The sequence below is a fragment of the Phyllostomus discolor genome, chromosome 1 (assembly GCF_004126475.2).
Source record: "Phyllostomus discolor isolate MPI-MPIP mPhyDis1 chromosome 1, mPhyDis1.pri.v3, whole genome shotgun sequence".
Classification (NCBI taxonomy): domain Eukaryota; kingdom Metazoa; phylum Chordata; class Mammalia; order Chiroptera; family Phyllostomidae; genus Phyllostomus; species Phyllostomus discolor.
In genome coordinates, this window is record NC_040903.2 from 193,463,288 (window position 1) to 193,479,859 (window position 16,572).

The 16,572-nt window shown below is 38.6% G+C and overlaps 1 protein-coding gene across 1 annotated transcript in view; it reads right to left on the reverse strand.

The window, feature by feature from the left end:
* LOC114492387 (synaptojanin 2 binding protein) overlaps positions 1-16,572 on the reverse strand; it is a 53,055-nt gene that overhangs the window by 16,325 nt on the left and 20,158 nt on the right. The window lies entirely within an intron of this gene.

The window sequence follows — 16,572 nt, forward strand, 5'->3', positions numbered from 1 at the left end:
GGGTTAGCTGTGCTCATGAGAAGAAGCTATACTTTTAACTAATTAGAAAAAAACTATTCCTAATTTAGTGGGAGAGAGATTCCTAACCAAACTTTCCCTTCCATACTTCTCCCAACCTTTAGGAGAGTTTGTGTATGGTGGTGTTTCGGAAGAAATGGTCTTGGGAGTTCCATTTATTTTTTTCTATTTTGAGTTAGGGGGCAGTAGTGTTAAGTATTGACAGGAAACCTGAGAAACAGAAAGGTACTGTATTTTTGGACTATAAGATGCACCCCCCCAAAATTTGGGAGGAATAATTGGTTGTTAATGCTGCTGTTGAGTTGTTTACATTTACATTGGTGAAATATTATGTTATTCAATATTTTACCACATTTTTAGCTTCAAATTTTTTTTTCCTATTTTCCTCCTCTAAAACTGGGGTGCGTCTTAAGGTCCAAAAAATGTGGTAACTGATGCTTCATGGTAGAAGTAAAATGCCAAATTCACTCTTCCTTTCCTTTTCTACCTCAAATACAAACAATCACATACTTGGGTAGAGTGACTGTTAAGTTTTATTTGCAGTAGAAAACTGACTACTCATGATTAGCAACTCCTCATTTCTCCTTCTTCCCCACCCCAGCAACCACCATCTCTTCTTTGCTTCCAGAAGTGACTACTTTAAATGGGTATAAAATTTCAGTTACACAAGATCAGTTAAGTTCTAGAAATCTGAAGTACAACACTGTGCCCACACATAACAATAGTGTATTGTACCCTTAAAAATCTGTTAAGAGAGTAGATATCATTTAAGTGTTTTTAACTCACCAAAATAAAATTTAAAAAACAGAAAGAAAACTGACTACCAAAGCACTGTTTCCGTGGACCAACCACTTAGTTGTGGGAAGGATTTCAGTTTACTAAAACCATTGTTATAAAGGGACTTTACCTATGCATAAAAAGAAAAAAAAAGGAACTTCCCTAGGGTTTTCTTTATGTTAGGTACTGTAGAATTCAGAGCCAGGGTGCAAAGAGAAAGGAGACTGGAAAGAATTAATAAGCAAAAATGTGGTATCACAACTGGGAGGAACAGCCATTAGCCTACTACTAGTTTCAATAAAAAGCAGATACTTAAAGAGACATGTGTGGGTTTTCTAAAACTTGTATTCATTGGTGGGATGAGAGCTTACATGTAAAGTGCATAGTATTACTATAAGCACTAGAAAATTAATCTGTGATTTAAGGAAACATGTGGCTGAAGAGAGAAACAGCAGGAAATATTTAATTTAAACATCATAAGCTGTGCACAGAATATCTGCAGCTAGAGGATGAAAAGGATTTAAGATACATGATAGAACTACTTCTGGAAGATGACTATTTCAACTACCTGGAAGTATGGGGCATGAAAAATTTAAGTTACTAAATGGTTTCTTTTAGAACACTCTTAATTTGTATTACAGTGTGGGGCAAGTACTAAAAAGGGGATGTTGGGTAGTTATTTGAGACAAAATGGAAAGGTAGGTGGAGCCTATCTTACGAAAGGCTTTGAAATGACCTCAAAACAGTGACAGGTTTGAGCAAGGTGGCTGAGGCCAACCAGCAGCCTCTCTCAATATGGGAACAAATTATTTGAAGAAAATCTTTCAATGAAATCCAACATCCTCACCAAACACTATAGCTGCCTCTGGAAATCTTGGGTAGGAAGTGTGTTAATAAGCAGGCAAATGCAATAGAGTACAATGGTAAGAAAGAGGAGGGACTTTACTACTGGGTCTTTAAACCTATGGAACAGTGTCTAAAAAAGAAGTGTGGAAGAAATCTTACTCGATTTTTCTATAAACAAGCAAGTGCGGTCTACTCCCTCCAGAAATCACTTACACAGGCATGTTTATAACCTACTGCTACTTCAGTTGTAAATGAGTCACACCACTTAACATGAGAACCCCTGAACTGATGTGAAACCCCTTTCTTCAGCCAGAATATTTACAGAACAAAACTCACTTATAGTTCAAGGAACTGCTGCAATAAACAGAAGCCACCAAAGCACTGAGTAGCAGCAGCAGTACTAGTTCAAATCTAAAAATGATCCCCAGTTCATTTGTTCATTAAAGATTATTGATGTTTTCCCATGTGTCAGGCACTGTGTTATGTTTTGAGAAAGACATAAAGCTAAACTAGACAGTCCCTGCTATAACCACAACCAGAAATTTACCCTTTTCCCTGCCACTTTTAAATTTTACACAAGCAAATTCTAATCAGAAGACCTGGTCACAAATTCAACTCCATAACTTAACAGATATGTGGACTAAAACTAGTCAGTGTTCTTCTGATCCTCAGCTTCATTTTCTGTAACATGAGGATTACGAATGCTGCCCACTCTATCTCAAAAGGTAATTGTTAGGGTCCAATAATCTTAACAAATCTGTAAAAACCCCTTCTAAACTAGATAGTTGCTGTACTGAGTACGTGCACTGAGAATAGTTGTCAATAAACTAGCAGTACCTACCACAGCCCCAAACCAGACAGCTTGATGAAAAAATGACAACCAATTATAAAGTACAAATGTAAAAAGTCAAGGAAGACAGAGAGATTAAAAGGTTCATCCATCTACTAATAGGACAAGACTGAACTGGAACTCAAACTTATTAAGTAGGTCTATAACCTGTGACCCAGACATTTCCCCTCATGAGTAGTTTCTAGCAAAAGTAGTATTTAAAATAAGCAATAATTAGTCCAGCACATGCACCAACCAATTGCAATGGCCAGCTTGGAAACAGAAGGGGAAGAACTATCCCAGTACATATCTGCATATTATCAGCTGTATCCTAGAACAACCTTCCATAAACAGGGTGGACCACACATCCTGGTTTGTCTAGGAGTCCTGATATACACCTGCTATCAAAATTTCCTCCTTCAGCCCTGGCTGGTGTGGCTCAGTGGGTTGAGTGCCAGACTGCAAAGAAAAGGGTCACCAGTTCAATTCCAAGTCAGGGCACATCCCTGGGTTGTGGGCCAGGTCCCCTGTGGGGGGAGCGTGCAAGAGACAACCACACATTGCTGTTTCTCTCCCTCTTTTTCTTCCTCCCCTTCTCTCTACAAATAAATAAATAAAATCTAAAAAAAATTTCCCCTTCAATTTCAAAAGCACCTAATTTTGGGCCAATGTGATCATCCTATCTATAAACAATGATGTACGAATATGTTAGTTGCAGTATGTTCTGTGATCTTGTGAAAACTGCCAGCAATTTAAGTGTCCATCCTTTGGGGAAGAGATCACTAAAATACAGTTAAACGTTAGAAGCACTGAATAATCATATGCAAAGTAATGTAAGCTTAAATGTAATGTAATGTTGATATTAATAGCACAATATCTCCTTTAAATGAAAAGCCCATGCACACAAAACAATTACCTATTTACAAAAATATATGCATATTAAAGGACATGTGGAAATACATTAGAGTAGGTAACTATTAGGGCAGGATATATTAGGTAGGAGAGATAGTAAACCAAGGCAGAGAGGAGGAAGGAGACATCTTAACCACTAACTCCGCAGTCCTGAATGTGGTCTGACAATATTGCCAGGTGATCCAAACATCACAGAAAAACACCACAATAGCACAGAGGAGGGCAATCCTTGAAATTCTATGCATCATTTCCACTATCTGGGAAAGGAAGCCTTTGAGACTGTGTACTCATCTCAAGGTCCAGAAGGGGGAAGAGAAAGGGGTCCACAGTGCCTAAAGAAGCAGTCCATAAAACGACTTTGGTTAAATGCCTGCCTCTGGTCACTATCTATTTTACTAGGGAGTCCCTAGTGCTTACAGAAAGAGCCCATAAATAACTTCTTGAACTGCCTCAACTTTAATTAATTGCCTATGGTCACATACCTGCTTTATAACAAAATGAACAAATAGAGTCTGGAGCAAGATAAGGATTTGGGCTAACAGACTCCCCCACATACCTGAGTTTGGGTAGTCACATACCCTGTCAATCAATATGTAACTTCTTCACCCCCATCCCACCAATACATAAATTCTCAGAACAAAGGACCTGATGCTCTTGCTGCCCTTGTTTTCGTCACCCATGCTCTTGCCTTTCTCTCCAACCTCAGCGAGGCCCGTTGGACTTGACCTCTTTCTTGTAGTTTTTGCCTCTGTTGTTGGCACAGTGGAAATAACCAAGCCTTGTTAACTCAGCCAGTAATCCTTCATTTTCATGAAAGAATTCCATTTTGTAATTTTTGCCTTTATGAATCCTTTCTTTGTTCTCCAAGCACAAGTTTACATTGCTACCTGAATCTGTGTATCCTGGGCTGCAGCTCCTTTTGCTCATATAAATGCTCTTTATTACAGTCTAAAATTAATTTTGGTTTATGGGGCAAGATTAAAATGGGTTGCTTAGTCTCGAATTTGGAAGTCTCTTAAAGCAGAACAAGTAAAGATGGCATAAAAATGACACCTCCTTCTCCAGAGGACTGGGAGAGAAAGAGTGTACCTAGTTTAAGAGTTTTGTAAAGTTAAACAAAAAAATGCCTTCTATGGATTCTTCCTGTTTCCAGGTCTGGACCTTGAGCTTACTTATGAATAAGAGCAGTAATGATAGCAGCAACACCTAATATTTATTAGACATGTACCATGTAGTCTGCCATGCACTTTATATGTTATCTTATTTAATCTTCTCAACAAATACGTGGAGTGATTACATTTTACAGATGAATTTATTTTTATTTATTTATTTTTTAAGATTTTATTTATTTTAATTTTAGAGAGAGAAGGGAGGGAAGGAGGGGGAGAGAGAGAGAGAGAGAGAGAGAGAGGAGAGAAACATCAATGTGCAGTTGCTGGGGGCTGAGGTCTACAACCCAGGCATGTGCCCTGACTGGGAATCGAACCTGCGATGCTTTGGTTCGCAGCCCGCGCTCAATCCACTGAGCTACGCCAGCCAGGGCACATTTTACAGATGAAATTAAAATGCAAGACAAGAAATTAGGTAACTTTCCAAAAGGAATGTCACTTAGCTCTTCCGAAAGCCAAGACACTAAGTTGGGATGTTTGATTCCAAAGTGTGAGTTTTAAACCATTTTTGCTATACTGTATCTTTGTAGAAAATATAAGTAACTGCTTTAGAAAAGAAGTATTTGGGCTGGTTCTGAATAAGAAATGTTGGGATAACTGTCATAGAACAGTCTCCAAGGGTAATATATTCCAGAAGAAGAATTGGTCATTCTGGAGTTCTATTACCTTAGTCAGGGTCTCCCTATTGCCTACTTTCAGGCCAGAGAAGGAAAAACTCTTCATTTCATCCAGACTCTTAAGTCTAAAAAGTTATAAGGTACAAGACCAGTGCTTAACAATGTTATTGTAGAAATAACAATTCTGAACATAATTAAAATGAAACAAAATATTTCAATAACACCAATGATAACAACTGCTTGTTGAGTTATGAACACCAGATTAACAAACAACCTATTTCACCCCTATTTACCTGCTTTTTCTATCCCAGGATAACCTTATAATTTCTCCTAAACATCAACTCAACTCAAGCTGAACACACAAACCACTATTTATTTATTCATTTTGTGATAAAATAAACATACCATAAAATCAAAAACTATTGGACAAACTGCTCTTTGTTTAGTAATAAAATATATGTAATATTTAACATTTTAAGCATTTTTAAATTTTTTTTTATTTTAATCATTGTTCAAGTACAGTTTTTTCCCTTTTACTGCCATTCCAGCCCACCCACCCACCCAACCCTCCGCACTTCCCTCCCATTACCACACTCCCCCTAGTTTTTGTCCATGTGTCCTTTAAATTTGTTCCCGTAAACCCTTCCCATTCTCCCTTGAAATTCCCTCTTGTCTCCCTCTGGTAACTGTCAGCCTGTTCTCTATTCCAGCGTCTTTGGTTATGTTTTCCTTGTTTCTTTGTTTTGTTGATTAGGTTCCTGTTAAAGGTGAGATCATATGGTATTTGTCTTTCACTGCCTGGCTTATTTCATTTAGCATAATGCTTTTCCAGCTCCATCCAAGCTGTTGCAAAGGGTGGGAGCTCCTTTCTTTCTGCTGCACAGATTTCCATTGTGTAAATGTACCATAGTTTTTGATCCATTCCTTTACAGATGGACATCTAGGTTGCTTCCAGCACTTAGCTATTGTAAATTGTGCTGCTATGAACAGTGGGGTGCATAGTTCTTTTGGATTGGTGTTTCAGGGTTCTTAGGATATAATCCCAGCAGTGGAATTACTGGGTCAAAAAACAGATCCATTTTTACTTTCCTGAGGACGTTCCATACTGTTTCTCATAGTGGTTGTACCAGTCTGTAGTCCCACCAACAGTGTACTAGGGTCCCCTTTTCTCCACAACCTCTCCAACACTTGTTGTTTGTTGCATTGTTTATGATGGCCATTCTGACCGGTGTGAACTGGTATCTCATTGTGGTTTTAATTTGCATCTCTCTGATAGCTAGTGATACTGAGCATCGTTTCATGTGTCTCTGGATCCTCTGTATGTCCTCCTTGGAGAAGTGTCTCTTCAAGTCCTTTGCCCATTTTTTAATTGGGTTCCTTGTCTTCTTAGAGTGGAGTCATGTAAGTTCTTTATATATTTTGGAGATTAAACCCTTGTCTGAGGTACCATTGGCAAATATGTTTTCCCATGCAGTTGGGTCTCTTTTTATTTTGATACTGTTTTCTTTAGCCATGCAGAAGATTTTTATTTTGATGAGGTCCCATTTGTTTATTCTTTCCTTTATGTCCCTTGCTCTAGAGGACATGTCAGTACAAAAGTTTCTGCATGAAATATCTGAGATCTTCCTACCTACGTTCTCCTCTAGGACTTTAATGGTGTCAGGGTTTATATTTAAGTCTTTTATCCACCTTGAATTTATTTTTGTATAAGGTGTAGGTTGGTGCTCGAGTTTCATTTTTTTGCACATACATGTCCAGTTCTCCCAACACCATTTCTTGAAGAGGCTATTTTGACTCCATTTTATGTTGCTGCCTCCTTTGTCAAATATTAATTGGCCATAGAGACTTGGGTTTATTTCTGGGCTCTCTGTTCTGTTCCATTGGTCCATATGCCTGTTTTTATGCCAGTACCAGGCTGTTTTGATTACAATGGCCTTGTAGTATAGTTTAGTCTTAGGTATTACAATCCCTCCTACTTTACTCTTCTTTCTCAAGATTGCAGCAGCTATTTGGGGTCGTTTATGGTTCCATATAAATTTTTGAAGTGTCTGTTCTATGTCTGTGAAGTAAGCCATTGGTACTTTAATAGGTATTGCACTGAATGTGTAAATTGGTTTGGGTAGCATGGACATTTTGATGATGTTAATTCTTCCAATCCGTGAACATGGTATATGTTTCCATTTGTTTGTGTCTTCCTTGATTTCTTTCTTCAGTGCTGTGTAGTTTTCTGAATACAGGTCTTTTACCTCTTTGATTAGGTTTATTCCTAGGTATTTTATTTTTCTTGTGGCTATATCAAATGGGATTTTTTTCTTGATTTCTGCTTCTGCTGTTTCATTGTTGGTGTACAGAAATGCCTTTGGTTTCTGGATATTGACTTTGTATCTTGCTGTTTTGCCAAATTCATTTATTGGGTCAAGCAGTGTTTTGGCCGAGTCTACAGGACTTGCTATGTACACTATCATGTCATCTGCAAACACTGAGAGTTTTGTTTCTTCCTCTCCGATTTGGATGCCTTCTATTTCTTTTTCTTGTCTGATCACTGTGGCTAAACTTCCAGTACTATATTGAATAGAAGTGGTGAAAGTGGACATCCTTGTCTTCTTCCTGATCTTAGTGGAAAATATTTTTGTTTTTGCCCAGTGAGTATGATGTTGGCTGTAGGTGTCTCATATATGGCCTTTATTATGTTGAGAAATGCTCCCTCTATTCCCACTTTGCTGAGTGGTTTTATCATAAATGGATGCTGGATGTTATCAAATGCTTTCTCTGCATCTATTGATATGATCATGTGATTTTTGTCTTTGCTTTTGTTTATGTGATGTATTACATTTACTGATTTGCGAATATTGTACCATCCTTGCATCCCTGGGATGAATCCCACTCTGTCATGGTGTATGATCTTTTTAATGTATTGTTGGATGCGGTTTGCCAGTATTTTGGGGATATTGTTGAGGATTTTAGCATCACTGTTCATCAGCGATATTGGCCTGAAGTTTTCTTTCTTTGTTGTTTCTTTATCTGGTTTTGGGATTAGGATGATGTTGGCCTCATAAAAAGAGTTGGGAGTCTTCCATCTTTTTGAATTTTTTGGAATAGTCTGTGAAGGACAGAGGTTAGCTCTTCCTTAAATGCTTTGTAGAATTTTCCTGTGAAACCATCTGGTCCAGGGCTTTTGTGTGTTGGGAGTTTTTTGATTACTGCTTCAATTTCTTTTGCTGTTATTGGTCTGTTCAGGCTTTCTGCTTCTTTTTCATTGAGTTTTGGAAGATTATATTTTTCTAGAAAGTTGTCCATTTAACCTAGGTTTTCAAATTTCTTGGCATACAGTTCTTCATAGCAATTTCTTACAATCCTTTGTATTTTTGTGGTATCAGTTGTAATCTCTCCTCTTTCATTTCTGATTGTGTTTATTTGGGTCTTCTCTCTTTTTTTCTTGATGAGTCTGCTGAAAGGCTTGTCAATTGTGTTTATCTTTTCAAAGAACCAGCTCCTGGATTCATTGATCCTTAGAATTGTGCTTTTAGTCTCTATGTCATTTAATTCTGCTCTGATCTTGGTTATTCCCTTCCTTCTGCTTGCTCTGGGCTGTCTTTGTTGTTGTTCCTTGAGTTCTTATAGACATAGGGTTAAGTTTTTTGTTTGAAGTGTTTCTATCTTTTTTAGGTATGCCTGTATCGCTATGAACTTCCCTCTCAGGACTGCCTTCACTGTGTCCAATAAGTTTTGGGTTGTTGTGAATTCATTTTCATTTGTTTGCAGAAACTTTTTGATTTCTTCCCTAATTTCATTCTTGACCCACTCATTGTTTAATAGCATGCTATTTAATCTTCATGATTTTGAGTGTTTTGGATTTTTTTCCTTGGGGTTGGTTTCTAGTTTCAGTCCCTTGTGATCCGAGAAAATGCTTGGTATGATTTCAGTTTTCTTGAAGTTGTTGAGGCTTGTTTTGTGTCCTATCATGTGGTCTATCTTTGAAAATGTTCCGTGTACATTTCAAAAGAATGTGTATTTAGCTTCTTTGGGATGGAGGGCTCTCTATATATCAGTTAAGTCCACTTCCTCTAGGGCTTCATTCAATGCCACAATATCTTTGTTGATATTTTGTTTGGAAGATGTGTCCATTTTTGACAGTGGGGTGTGTTAAAATCCCCCACTATAATTGTGTTGCTGTCAATATCTTTCTTGAAGTCCTCTAAGATTTTCTTATGTACTTGGGTGCTCCTATGTTGGGTGCATATGTGTTTACAATGTTTATGTCTTCTTGGTGGATTCTTCCCTTGAGTATTATGAAGTGACCTTCTGGGTCTCTCTTTATGGCCCTTTTTTCTAAGTCTATTTTGTCTGATATGAGTATTGTTACCCTGGCTTTTTTTTTCCCCGTCCATTTGCTTGGAAAATTTGTTTCCAGCCCTTCACTTTAGCCTGTGCAGGTCTTTTATCCTGAGATGGGTCTCTTGTAGGCAGCATATGTGTGGGTCATGTTTTCTTATCCATTAAGCTATTCTATGTCTTTTGATTGGAGCATTTAATCCATTTACATTTAAGATTACTACTGATAGGTACTTATTCATTGCCTTTTATGTATGTGTGTTTCTCTCTCTCTCTTTTCCTTCCTTTCCTTAAAGCAGTCCCTTTAGCATCTCTTGCAGAGCTGGTTTAGTGGAGGTGTATTCTTTTAGACTTCTTTTGTCTGGGAAGCTTCTTATTTGGCCTTCTATCTTGATTGAGAGCCTTGCTGGGTGAAGTAGCCTTGGTTGCAGACCTCTGGTTCTCATTACTTGGAATATTTCTGGCCATTCTCTTCTGGCTTGGAGCGTTTCCATTGAGAAGTCAGCTGCCAGCCTTGTTGGGGCTCCCTTGTATGTTACTTCCTGATTCTCCCTTGCTGCCTTTAAGATTCTCTCTTTGTCTTGAAATTTTGCCATTTTAATTATGATGTGCCTTGAGGTGGGCCTCTTTGGGTTCCTCTTGATTGGGACTCTCTGTGTTCCCTGGGTTTGTGTGACTTTTTCTCTCATCAAATTAGGGAAGTTTCCATCATTACTTTTTCAAATAGGATTTGTATCCCTTACTCTTCTTCTCCTTCTGGTATCCCTATGATATGGATATTATTACGTTTCATATTGTCTTGCATTTCTCTTAATCCCTCTTCATTCTTTCTGAGCCTCTTTTCCTCTTCTTGCTCTGTCTGGGTGGTTTTTTTTTCTACTTTGTCCTCCAGTTCGCTGATCCAATCTTCTGCTTCATTGATCCTGCTTTTCATTCCTTCTACTGTGTTCTTCAGTTCAGACATTGTGTTCTTCATTTTGTCTTGGCCCTTGTTGATAATTTCTATTTCCTTTGTCATGTTGATATAGTTTGCAGTGAGCTTGTTGTAGTTCCCTGTAATTTCTGGTAGCTCATTGTGAGCTTTGTTGAGCTTCCTGAGAATCATTTCTTGGAACTCAGTAGCTGATAGTTGAGTTGCCTCTATTTCATTTAGCATTCTTTCTGAGGCTTCCTCCTTTCCCTTCATTTGGGGATTGTTTCTTTGTCTTCTCATTGTTCATGAGACTCTTTTTGTTAGCCTCTGTTTCTTAAACTGATCTGTTCTAGTTCCCTGGATTTATGGTATGAATTTTGTGGTAGGATACCTGTGAGACTCAGTGGTGCAGTCTCTTTTGGGTATCCCGGTGTTCACAGCTTCCCCCTACTCTTCTTTGTGATCAGTTGGAGGAGTAAGGCAAAATGGTTTAAGACTGCAAGACAGTATTCTATGATATTTACAGTAGCAGCCAGTAGAGAAGAGATGGGATATCCTTTGGCTACGTATAGTGTTAACTGTGATCTTCCACCCCACTAGCCACATTTTAGAAAGGATGGAAAGAAGATAAGACTCTTGTTGGGGAAGAAAGGATTGTTAGTTGGATCTAGAAAGCTGTGAGGGTGTGGGAGGTCAGATTCTGAGGTAGGGCAGGAATAAAGATTAGTAAATAGGAGTGGTGTGTAAAAGATTAGAGACAACCCCCACAATAATATACTTTAGGAAATTGTGAAGTGGGCTGAGATCAGGGAGGGGTGTTGAGTAGTATTTACAATTGTATGAACTAGGTCTTATTTACAGTAATATTAAAGCAACAATCATGTGGCAGAATCTATGAGATCTAGGTAACAAGAATAAGGAGTATAGAACCTTGAGAGGTGTACTAATGGAACACAAATCAAGGACAGTAAATTATCAACACACTGTGACTGAGATAACAGGGGGAACCTATCAAATGACAGTATAACCAGCCAAGCAAAGAAGATTATACAGAAAGAAAAAGAATACCAAAATACTATTAAAATTAAAAATGTGCGAAAAGTGAGAAAAAGATAATACAAATTTGCAGTAACTTACAGGCTCAAAAAAAAGGGGGGTAAAAGCAGAAGATGGAATGCAGGAGAGATAAATTTGGAGTGGAAGGAATAATACTAGGATGAAAGGAAGAGAAACATAAGGAATTGAGAGATATAAAAATAATAAGAATTAAAAAATAAAAAGTCACTTAAAAAACAAGATAAAATCAAACAACCAAACAACAGCAAAAACAAAAACAACAACAAAAAAACACCTCTTTGTTGGTTTCTAACTGTCCAAACCAGTTTTTCTGGTCTTCCTGGCTTCAGCAACCCTGCTGAAGTCAAAACTCAGCCAGTCTCTCGGGTACTGTCCCCAGGGCCAACAGGGCACTCTCACCAGAGCCAATCCGTCGTCCCTCTGCAGGATCCTGTATGTGGGTATGGGTGCTCCCAAGCACACTCGCCGGAGCTCACTGCCAGGGTCTCCTGGGCTCTGGGGCCCTGCAGAGCTCCTGTGTCTTTTCTGGGTTCACAGTGCAAGCTCTGGGGATCACAAGGAGATGCACTCCGCCCCCAAATTTCACCGCAGTGGGCTCTATGTTCTCAGGAAGCACCCGCATCTTTCTGGATTCAAGGTGCCAGCTCCGGGGATCAAGAAGGGGCGCACACTTCTACCAATTTCCCCGCTGTGGGCTCCAGGAACCCCCAAAGGGCCAAGTCCCTTCCGGGTTCATATCACGAGAGTTGGAAATCCCAGAGGGGCGCATGTCCCCCAAGTTCACCACCACAGGCTCCAGAAACCCGCGAACACCCGCGCCCTTTCCTTGTTCAGGGCTTCAAGGTCTGGGTCTTCCACAGATCTACACTCCCACCGCGCTGGGGGTGCAGGCTCACATCCAGGCCACCCCTGATCGCGCAGGCTGGGGGCACTCACCACTCCCAGGGCTATGTGTGGGTGCCTGCAGCCCCTGCACAACTGTCTCCCAGTCCAACTCCCCTCTCTGTGCCTTCAAGGAACAAGGCCTCCCCTGGTATTGCTCAACCCGTTGTCTGGGGAGGGAGCAGTGCCTCCGCTCTCCCAGGTGCCCTGAAGCAGACCCGGGAGCACTGAGCCTGGGGGCTGCAACCCCCCTGGTCCCTGTGCTGATCCCTGGGTTCCTGTTGTCCTGAAGCAGTCTCCTTACTGTCTGGTTTTCCAATGTCCCGCTATAATTTTTGATGTCCTGTTTTCATAAATGTTGCGATAACCTAGGCCCCTTTGTTCCTCCGCTGATCCACCAGTTTCTCTCCCCTGCATAGAGGAAGGAGACCACGCTCCCTCCAACAAAGCCGCCATCTTAGGACCTCCCCATTTTAAGCATTTTTAACTGTGTAACATTAATTCAGTGGCACTAAGTACATTCATAATGTTGTGCAACCACCCCCAATATACATCTCCAGAATTTTTTAAAAGATTTTATTTATTTATCTTTTAGAGAGGGGGAAGGGATAGAGAAAGAGGGGGAGAGAAACATCAATGTGTGGTTGCCTCTCCCACACCCCCTACTGGGGGCCTGGCTCACAACCCAGGCATGTGCCCTGACTGGGAATTAAACTGGCGGCCCTTTGATTTGCAGGCCAGCACTCAACCACTGAGCTACACCAGCTGGGACTTTTTTTTTTTTTTTAAGATTTTATTTATTTAACATCTCCAGAATTTTTTATCATACCAAACAACAAAAATTATGTACCCATTGAAGAATAACTCCTCATTCTTCCTTCCTCCAGCCCCTGAGAACCTGTATTATATTTCCTGTTTCTATGAGTTTGCCTATTTTATATACCTCATAAAGTGGAATCGTACAATATTTGTTCTTTGTGTCCTGCTTATTTCCCTTTGCACATCTTCCAGGTTCACCTTGTTGTAACATGTATCAGAATTATTTCATTCCTTTTAAAGGAGGAATAATAATCCACTGTATGTACATACCATACTTTGATCATCCAGTCATCTGTCAATGTACATTTGACTGTTTCCACATTTTGGCTGTTATGAATAATGCTGCAGTAACACTGGTGTACAAAAATCTGCTTAAGTCTCTTCTTCCAATTCTTTTGGATAAACACCTCAAAGCTGAATTGCTGGATCACATGGTAATTCTACATTTAACATTTGAATGAACTACCCACATTCATGAGGAACTGTTTTCCACAGTGGCTGCAGCATTTTACATTCCAAGAAGCAATGTCCAGGGTTCTACTTTCTCCACATCCTTGCCAACATTTGTTATTTTCATTGTTTTGTTTTTTGGATTTTTTTTTTATAATAGTTATTCTAATAGATGTGAAGTGGTATCTCATTGTTGTTTTGATTTACATTTCCCTAAGGCTAGTGATGTTGAATTTATCTTTTCATGAACTTATTGGCCATTTGTATACCTTATTTGAGGAAATTTCTTTCCTCCTTTGCTTATTTTGAAGTGGGTTTGTAGTTGTTGAGCTGTAAGAGTTCTTTATATATTCTGGATATTAATCTATTATCAGATACATGTATACAAATATCTTCTCCTATTCTTAGGTTACCTATAACTTTATGTGTCTTTTGATACATGAAATTTTTAATTTTGCTAAAACCCAATTTAATTTTTTTCTTTTGTTGCCTGTGCATTTGGGGTCATATCCAAAAATCACAAAATACAATGTCATGAAAATGTTTCCCCTACCTTTTCTTCTAGGAGTTTTATAGTTTTAGCTCTTAAATTTAGGTGTTTGGTAGACTTTTAGTTAATTTCTGTATGATATAGGGCAAGGATCCAACTTCACTCTTTTGCATGTGAATATCCAGTTTTCCCAACACCATTAGTTCAAAAGATTTCCCCTCCCCTTGTCAAAAAATCACTGGACCATATATGAAAGGGTTGATTTCTGGTGTCTATTCTATTCCATTGTTCTATATATCTGTCCTTATGTCAGCAACACACTGTTTTGAATACTGTAGCTCTGAAGTATGTTTTAAAACCAGGAAGTTGTGAGCCTTCCAAATTTGTTCTTTCTTTTCAAGATTGCTCTGGCTATTAGGAGGGCCTTTGAGATCTCATCTGAATTTTAGGATGGAGTTTTCTGTTTCTGCAAAAAGGATAACAATATTTTGGTAGAGGTTGCATTGAGTCTAGAGATTGCTTTGGATAGTACTGCTTCCTTAACATTATTAAGCCTCACAATCCATGAATGTGGGATGTATTTCTACTTATGTTTTTAACTTCTTTCAAATTTTATAGTTTTCAAAGTACAAGTTATGGTCTCCTTGGTTAATTTACTTGTATTTTATTCTTTTTGATGTTATTTTTAATGAAATTGTTTACTTAATTTCCTTTTTCAGATTATTTACTGTTAATGTGTAGAAACAACTGATTTTGGTTTTAATTTTGTATCCTGCAACTTTGCTGAATTTGTTGTTAATTTTAACGGGGTCTTTTCTTTGGGGGGTGTAGAATCTTTAGCATTTTCTCCATACAAGTACACTGTGTCTTATGTAAATAGAGACAATTTTACTACTTCCTTTCCAATTCGTATGCCTTTTATTTCTTTTTCTTGACAAAGTGTTCTGACTAGAACTTCTAGTACCATGTTAAATAGAAGTGATGAAACAGGCATTCATTCCTGTTTGTTCCTGATTTTAAAGGAAAAGCTTTCATTACTATATCACTGAGTATGTAAGCTTTGGATTCTTCATATATGGCTTTTATTATGTCGAGGAAGTTTCCTTCCATTCTTAGTTTGTTGAGTGTTTTTAACACGAAATGGTGTTGAATTTCTTCAGAAACTTATCCTGTATCTGTTGAGATAATCATGTGTTTTTTCTTCATTCTATGAATATGTTGTATTACATCGCTTGACTTTCTCAAATTTATTTAGATTCTTGGAACAAATCCCACTTTGTCATGGTATATAATTCTCTTAATATGCTGCTGAATTAAAACAATGTGGCTCTATGATCAGCCTAGCTTTCTGTATGGAAACAATTTCTGGATCATGACCACAGGAAGCAGGGCCTATATTTAATACAGCCTAACAGCTTCACTGAGCTGATGAGAAAGGGATCAAAGTTTGGAGAGGCTGAGCCGTGGCAGGGTAGCTCAGTTGGTTAGAGCATTGTCCTGATACACCAAGGTTGTAGGTTTGATCTCTGCTAAGGGAACATACAATAAGCAACCAATGAATGCATTAATAACGTGGAACAACAAATCGATGTCTCTCTCTTTCTCTCTCTTTCTCCCTTTCTCTCTCTCTAAAATCAATAAATAACTTTTTAAATAACTTAAAACGTTTTTTTTAAGTTTGCGGAGGGAGCAAGAAATTACAGGTAAAGTTCTCAAAAGGAGCTAGTCATATGCAAAAACAAAAAAAAGACCTCCAGGTAACTACATGTGTCTTTATCAAGTAGTAGGCCATATATATGTTGAATGAAAACCCACAAGGCTGGACAAATAAAAACTACAAGTTGTATGCTGAATAATTCTCAGAGCTCACACAAGGCGAGGAAGCTTCAAGTTCTGACTAGCCAGGATGAAAATCCTCAATGATTCACTTGGAAATTCAAGAGATCCCCTTGGAACATACCTCATGTACAGAGCTCAACTGTCCCTGAAGTGAATGTGACTTTAGAACTACTCTAGAATAGCTTACAAAGGAGCCTTAAAGAGATCAAACTCATGTAAGTTACTAAACTGCTTGCCAAAACAAAGTGCAATGATGTAATGTTAACAATGTTAATGTATGAAAACAAAATGCAGACACTCAACCATGTAATATTCACAACAACCACAATCTAATTAAAAATTATTAACATGCTGCCCAGCCCCGTGTGACTCAGTTGGTTGGAGCATTATTACCAAGATGTCAGGGGTTTGATTCCAGGTCAGGACACATACCCAAGTTGTGGGTTTGGTCCCCAGTTGGGGAGTGTGCGGAAGACAACCAGTTGATGTTTCTCTCACATCAATATTTCTCTCTCTCCCTTCCTCTTTCTCTCTAGAATCAATAAATATATATATTAAATTTTTTTAAATTATTAGTATGCTAAAAGCAAGAAAGCATGACC